Source organism: Arachis ipaensis, chromosome B8, assembly GCF_059453495.1.
Source record: "Arachis ipaensis isolate K30076 ecotype BB chromosome B8, ASM5945349v1, whole genome shotgun sequence".
NCBI lineage: Eukaryota > Viridiplantae > Streptophyta > Magnoliopsida > Fabales > Fabaceae > Arachis > Arachis ipaensis.
Genome location: NC_142443.1, coordinates 28008733 through 28016218, shown reverse-complemented (window position 1 = coordinate 28016218; position 7486 = coordinate 28008733).

The window sequence follows — 7486 nt, the reverse complement described above, 5'->3', positions numbered from 1 at the left end:
ATTTTGTAGCCCACAGACAATGTCTAACATCAACTCCATCTTGTATGATCTGAGTATATCATGTATATAGATTTACCAGGCGAATTAGGAGTAAGAACCGTTACAGTGATATATGTTCAAATTTATGCGTGATATATGCCCAAAAAGTTTATTAAAGTCACCTCATTCCATTCATCAAGAGCACGACCTTTGGTCAACTTTCCATGAACTTAATAACATAGATGCCACAATCAGAGCTATAGGCAAATAAAACACTTATGCAATCGGGATAACAAGAATCTTATATAGGGTATGCCGGACGTATGCGGGAATTGCAACTCTCGCCATGTCCTCAACCAATCTCCCCTGGAAATCAAGGAACAATATAGTAAAATAATGTGCTATAGAATTAGCTATTATAATTGTCTATCGGGAAAAGGAATATATTATGTTACCACATATGCATCAAGTTTATCCTGTTCATCATCTTATGGTACAGAATGCAAACTGTCGATTATCACTAGGCACTTCGCATTTACCTCTGTTGAGTTAAGAAATTAACTAAATTAATGAATAATGACAAATATTAATTTATTGGGCTAATTAACCAATTAGTATTGATTATTTCTGATCAAATGTTGCAGGCCAAAATTCCTTGTTGCAGCAGCCCAGTAAGATAGATAAGAAAACAAAAGCTGGTGGGCTACAAAACAATAACATCCCAAAAGAATCAAAGTAATGAAATCAGATGGGCCAAAGAAATCAAACGAGCTTAATAAATTATAACCGACCCAAGCCCGAATTCATCTCTCAGGCCAATCCCTCCAATTTGCTTTCAGTAAAGCAACGTTCACTTTTTTCTCTTCGATCAGAACTCAGAGAAAGATAGATAAAGCTTAGTCTCTAAGCTGTTCACCAAAGAAGAAAGAAAGAGAAGGATTAAGCAAGAAAGGCAGAGGTCTAATCACCCAGATCAAACCAAATCAAGCTAAGGCAAAAGTTAAAGGTAACTTATTTCCTCTTGTATGCATCGTGCTTTCTTCTCCTCTTCCCCAACTCTTTGCCAGTCCAAATTGGGATACATGGGAAAGATGACCTCTGATCAACACTGCTGTGAATCTATGGTCAAATGTGTGTCTTGGGAACCAAGTAGTATTTCAATGGTTCAGATCTGGTTTACCATTGGAAGACTGTTTCTCTTTGCTTCCCTGAGGCTTTCGGTCAAGCAAGAGAAAGTCAGACTAAAACTTCTAATTTGGGGATTAACTGGAAAAAGTGATATGGTATGTTGGTAGCACACAACTCAAGGAGTTGACCTAGGAGGGAGCAACTCAACAACATGCAATGAGATACAAAAGAAGATTTTTCATCCTTCAAAAGCCAAGGAGAGATAACCAGAGTTCTGAGGTTTATGTTCTAAGAAGAGTTCTCTGAAGAAGTTCATCAACTTGGAAAGTGCTTCCTAGTCAAAGGAGTATTCCGCCAGAATGAGGAATTAAATCAAAGGCAAGCAAATCTGGTTCATCACATACCAAAGAGGCTGTTGAAGCATTAATCTCCTTCATATTTTACAGATTGTAATTTTCTTTTTAGTGTTTATCTTTCTGTAATTTCTTGGGATAAAAGGGAGAATGAGAGAGCTCAAGTAAAAGCCTAAGAGTGGAAAGAGGCAGAGTAATACACTTGAGTGAAAAGCCCAGAGTGATTTTAGATTTCTTTAGGTTGATTCTATGTCTTGTATCTTGTACCAGTGAGGTATCCCTTTCTTAGTTGGGTTAGCACTAAGAGTGAAGAGTTAGGTATTAGCATAACCAAGTCAAGTTAGGTTAGAACTTGAGTGTGAAAAGATTGTGTCAATCCTGTGGAATTGGTGTATGTAATACTTTAACTATAGTGGAAATTTCACCACTGTTGTGGTGGAGACTAGATGTAGGTTGCATTGCACAAGGCAACCGAACCAGGATACATGATGGTGTCAGCTCCTCTCTTTCCTGCTTTGTTCTATTTTTTGATATTCATGAGATAAAATGAAATTGTCTCATAAATTTTTCGCTGCTGAGTTCAAACAGATTCAGAAAAAAAGTTTGTTTTAAAAAGTTATTTCAGTAACATAAAAGAATGCCATAGATTCAACCCTCCCTTTTCTAAGCCTTCTACAACCTTCAATTGGTATCGAGCGCCAAGGTCTCAAGAATCAAGCTTCGCCGCTTGGAGCAAAGGTCCAATGGTGAACAACTTGGGCACAACCACAGTTGCCTATACTCTAACTAAAGGCCAGTCAAACAATAGGCCTCCCTTCTTCAATGGGAAGAACTATGCCTACTGGAAAGAGAGGATGAGGATCTTCATTAATCCATTTATTACAACATCTGGAAGATTATTGTCAGTGGTCCCAAGATTCTAACAAAAACAAGTGCTGATAGAATGGTGACTCCAAAAGAAGAAGTTGAGTGAATAACGACGACAAGAAGCTAATGGAGCTGAATGCTAAAGCCATCAACCTTCTTCACTGTGTGATCAGCTTTGAAGAGTACCGAAAAGTGTCTAGATGCAAGACAGTCAAAGAAATCTGGGAGAAACTCCAGGTTACACACGAAGGCACTAAACAAGTCAAAGAAACGAGGATTGATATGCTGCGAAAAGAGTAAGAGATGTTTAATATGAAGGATGGAGAAAGCATTGATGAAGTGTTTGAGAGATTCTCAATCATAATCAACAACCTTGATGTTATGGGTACAACCTACTCAGAATAAACCCTAGTGAGAAAACTCCTTAGAAGCCTCACAAAGGAATGGGAAACCACTGCCACTGTCCTAGCTGAGAGCAATAACCTAAGTCCTATAACCTATGAAGAGCTGAGAGGAAAACTCCTTGCCTATGAAGCCACACACAGAAACTCGGACTCAAAGAAAAAGGGAATAGCCCTCAAGTCAAAAATAGAATCAAAAGAGAGTGAGTCTAATGATGGTATTTCAGATGATGAACTTGTGTTTTTTGTTAGGAGACTTAGAAGGATGATGAAGAACAAAGGCAAGCACAAGGGTTCAAGCTCAAAGGAACACAAGATGGACTTGAGTAAGGTGACTTGTCATCATTGCAAGGAAGCTAGACATTTTAAGCTCAACTGTCCGAAGCTCAAGAAGGAGGACAAAGGGAAAAAAGAAAAGAAGAGAGTGCTCATGTCATCTTGGGAGGATCTTGAGAATGACTCGAATAAGGAAGAAGATTTTGAAGGTGAAGATAAAATCAGCTTCATGGCTGGTAATGATCATCTTGATGAGGTAAATTATTATGACTTGTCCATAGATGATTTACATGCTATAATTGATGATCTTACACTAAATTCTTCAAAACTGTTGGAAAAATACACTAAGTGTAAATCTAAAAAAGAAATCTTGAAAGCTGAAAATGATTTTTTGAGAGAAAAGGTGAAGGAAACTGAATGTGCCTTGGATATTATGGAAGAAAACAGATTTCTAAAATTTGAACTTGAAAAAATAAAAGGAAAGCACATTGTGGATCCTTCTCAAGAGCTAATTGCTGAAAATGAAAAATTAAATGAAATGATTAAAAGGATGAATGGTGACTTAGCAAAATTTGCTCAAAGTTCTAGTAACTTGGACAAATTACTTGCAAGTCAAAGACCATTGTTTGAAAAATTTGGTTTAGGTTATGTAACCAAGGAAAGTGCAGTTCTTAATTATTCCTCTATGAAATTTGTGGCTTGTTCATCAAAAACTAAATCCAATTCCAATAAACCTGGTCTTGGATATGCTCCCACACATGAGGAAGAACTTGATCAATTTTACACTAGTGAAACTGAACCTACATCAAATAGGTCAGATCTGGGATACATTTTGAATAATGAGGTTGCTGTCAAAAATCCACCATTTTACAACAAAACTTCATATTCGAAAAGTCCAAATGCTTTCAAAAATTCTGGTTGGAACACTTTTGCAAAGAGGAACAATTACAACAAAAATCAGTTTGTCAAAAGAAAAATACCTCTTCCAAAAACCAGAAAATTCCAGTCCTTTAATTATTTCCAGCATAATAAATCACCTCAATTTCAGTAATATGCATCAGAAAATCATTGTTTTAATGTTTAATTACTCTACTGGTCCCTATAGTTTCGCAAAATTTTCAATTAGGTCCTTATACTTTTTTTTCTTTTATTTGAGTCCTTGCACCAATTTTTTTTTTAATTGAGTCCCTACACTTTTTTTCCCTTTTATTTAGGTCCATGTACCAATTCTTTTTTTTTTAGTTAGGTCCCTATAAAATTAAGCCAATTACTACTAAGAGGGACTTAATTGAAAAAAAATTTGGTGCAGGGACCCAATTAAAAAGAAAAAAAGTATAGGGACCTAATTGAAAATTTTACGAAACTATAGAGACCAACAGAGTAATTAAACCTTGTTTTAACTGCAAGAAATTTGGTCACTCATATTTACAATGCTTCATTGAAAAAAGAATTGTAGAAAACCAAATTTACAATGTTGTGTGTGATTTCAATGCACTTGGGCAACCAAGATAGATTAACTTCAAAGGATCCAAATTAATTTGGATACCTAAGGTTACTTGAAGTTTTTAATGCAAATTTGCCTAGCATCCAAGAACAAAAAGGATATGTGGTACTTAGATAGTGGATGCTTAAGGCACATGACTGGAAGGTCAACTTTCTTCATCAAACTAAACAAGTATGATGGAAGTTTTATGACCTTTGGAGATGATGAAAAAGGTAAAATAGTTGCTATTGAAAAAGTAGACTGTGATGCAGGGAATCAAGCTCAAAAGGACGATGAAACTTCATAAAATCATGAAAATGAAAATTCTGGACAAACTGAACTAGAAACTGCAGCTGTTGAAAATCCAACAAGAGACACTTCTGTTTTGTCTCATGAATCTGAAGGAAATCCTGAAACCAACAGCTCCCTGAATCCCTTGGTGACTGAGTCTGCCTCCAAGTCCACCAGACCTTGTGAATGGAGATTCTTAAAGAATTATCCTGAGAAATTTGTCATTGGGGACGTCTCTCAAGGTGTTAAAACTCGATCTTCAACTAGAAAGAAAAATAAAGAATCAAACATTGCTCTTCTCTCTCAAATGGAGCCTCAGAACGTAAAGGAAGCCCTTGATGACCCCTCTTGGGTAAAGACAATGGAGGATGAGCTTCATGAGTTTGAGAAGAACTGAGTTTGGACATTGGTTCCAAGGCCGAATGGTAAGAAAGTGACCGGCACCAAGTGGATATTTCGGAACAAGCTAGGAGAGGATGGTAGCATTGCAAGAAATAAAGCAAGGCTAGTGGCACAAGGATATGACCAAGAAGAAGGAATAGACTTTGATGAATCCTTTGCTCCTGTTGTCCGAATGGAAGCCATAAGACTTCTCTTAGCTTATGCTACTTTTTATGGTTTTAAATTATATCAAATAGATGTGAAATGTGCATTCTTAAATGGTGTAATAGATAGAGAAGTGTGTGTGGAGCAGCCACCTGGTTTTGAAAATAAAGAATTTCCTAACCATGTTTTCAAATTATCAAAAGCTCTCTATGGTTTAAGACAAGCTCCTAGAGATTGGTATGAGAGACTTAGCTCTTTTCTTTTGAAAAATAATTTTCAAAGAGGCACCACATACACTAACTCTATTTATCAAAAATTCTAATGATTCTTTTATTCTAGTCCAAATATATGTTGATGACATTATTTTTGGATCAACCAATGAATCCCTTTATTCTTAATTTGGAAAACTCATGACAAGTGAATTTGACATGAGTATGATGGGTGAACTTAATTTTTTCCTTGGACTTCAAATTAAGCAAACTAAAAATTGTATTTTTATTCATCAAGAGAAGTATACCAAGGAACTAGTTAAGAAATTTGGTATGGAAAATGCCAAACCCATGGGAACTCCCATGCACCCTAATTTAAAATTAGATAAGGGAGAAACTGAGAAAGATGTAGATGAGACTAGGTATAGAGGAATGATTGGCTCTCTTATGTACTTAACTTTCTCTAGACCTAATATTGTGCAAAGTGTTAGAATGTGTTCAAGATTCCAATCAAAACCAAAAGAGTCTCATCTTTCTGCAGTTAAGAGGATCATTAGATATGTTCATGGCACATCCAATTTTGGTCTATGGTATCCTAAGATTAATGATTTTTCTGTAGTTGGTTATTGTGATGCAGATTTTGCTGGTGATAGAGTTGATAGAAGGAACACATCCGGCTTATGTTGCTTCCTTGGAAAGTCCTTAAACTTTTGGTCAAGCAAGAAGCAGTCAACAATGGCTTTATCCACTGCAGAGACTGAGTATATAGTTGCTTCCTCTTGTTGTTCTCAGCTTATGTGGTTAAAAATACAGCTTGCTGATTACAAATTAAATGCTAAAAATATTCTCTTGTTGTGTGATAATATGAGTGCCATTAATATTTCTAAAAATCCAATTTTGCACTCTAGGACTAAACACATTGAAGTGAGATTTCACTAAATAAGAGAACATGTTCAAAAGGGGGATATTAGCATTCAATTTGTTAAATCAGAGGAACAATTAGCTGATATTTTTACTAAACCACTAGCTGAGGACAGATTTTGTATGCTTAGGACTAGTCTAGGGATTTTAAGCTATGATTCATTGTTTGAAAGTTGCTGATGTTTTTGTTGGAGTTTTTGTCTCATAAACAGGTATGAGACAAATCTGGGCATATGAAGAACCTTCTCTTAACAATGTTCTCTAAGCTTTGAAGCACGTGCAGAATCATCTGGGCCAACCTTAAACTTCAGAATCTGGGTGGTCCAATATGCTTCCTTAAACCAAACTACCTCTGGCCCTAATATGAGTGTTACATGATTCATTTATTTATTGTATCAGGGTTTACTTTATTTATTTTATTCATTTTGTCTTTCAGTCAAAAAGTTTCAAAATTTAAAATAACTTTCCATTTTATTTTTAATAAAATCAAATCTTTCTTTTGGTGATGTCAAGTCATTTCAAAGTCAAATCAGAGGTGATGCAGTTGCATGTTTTAAGAAATTTTTTTTGGTACGGTTACCAACACTTCTTCGTCTCCCTTCATAACTCCTCCTCAAACTCTTCAGTTTCCCCCACTACCTTTATTGCTTCTTTTTGTTCAAAACCAGAAACCAACCAAATGAGGAAGAAAACTATTTCACAAAAGCCTCCTCGTGGAAAGATCTTCAAGCTTCCTACAAAACAAAAACCTTCCACACGCTCTCAAGACCGAACCTTTACCCCTTCTCCTTCTCCTTCTACCTCTCCTCCTTGCTCGGATCCAATGGCTCGCACTAAGAACCCCTCAAGGTTTCCACCCTCAGCCAAGCAGACGCCACCACCAAAGGAACCTTCTTCTAAACCTGGTTCATCGAAGCCAAGCTCTTCGAAAGGGAAATGCCCAGCTGCTACCGAACCTACCTCTGAGCCCACTCAACCTAAGACAAGGTCTGTTTTCTTGCGTTCTCATAAAGGTAAACCTCAACTCCTTCT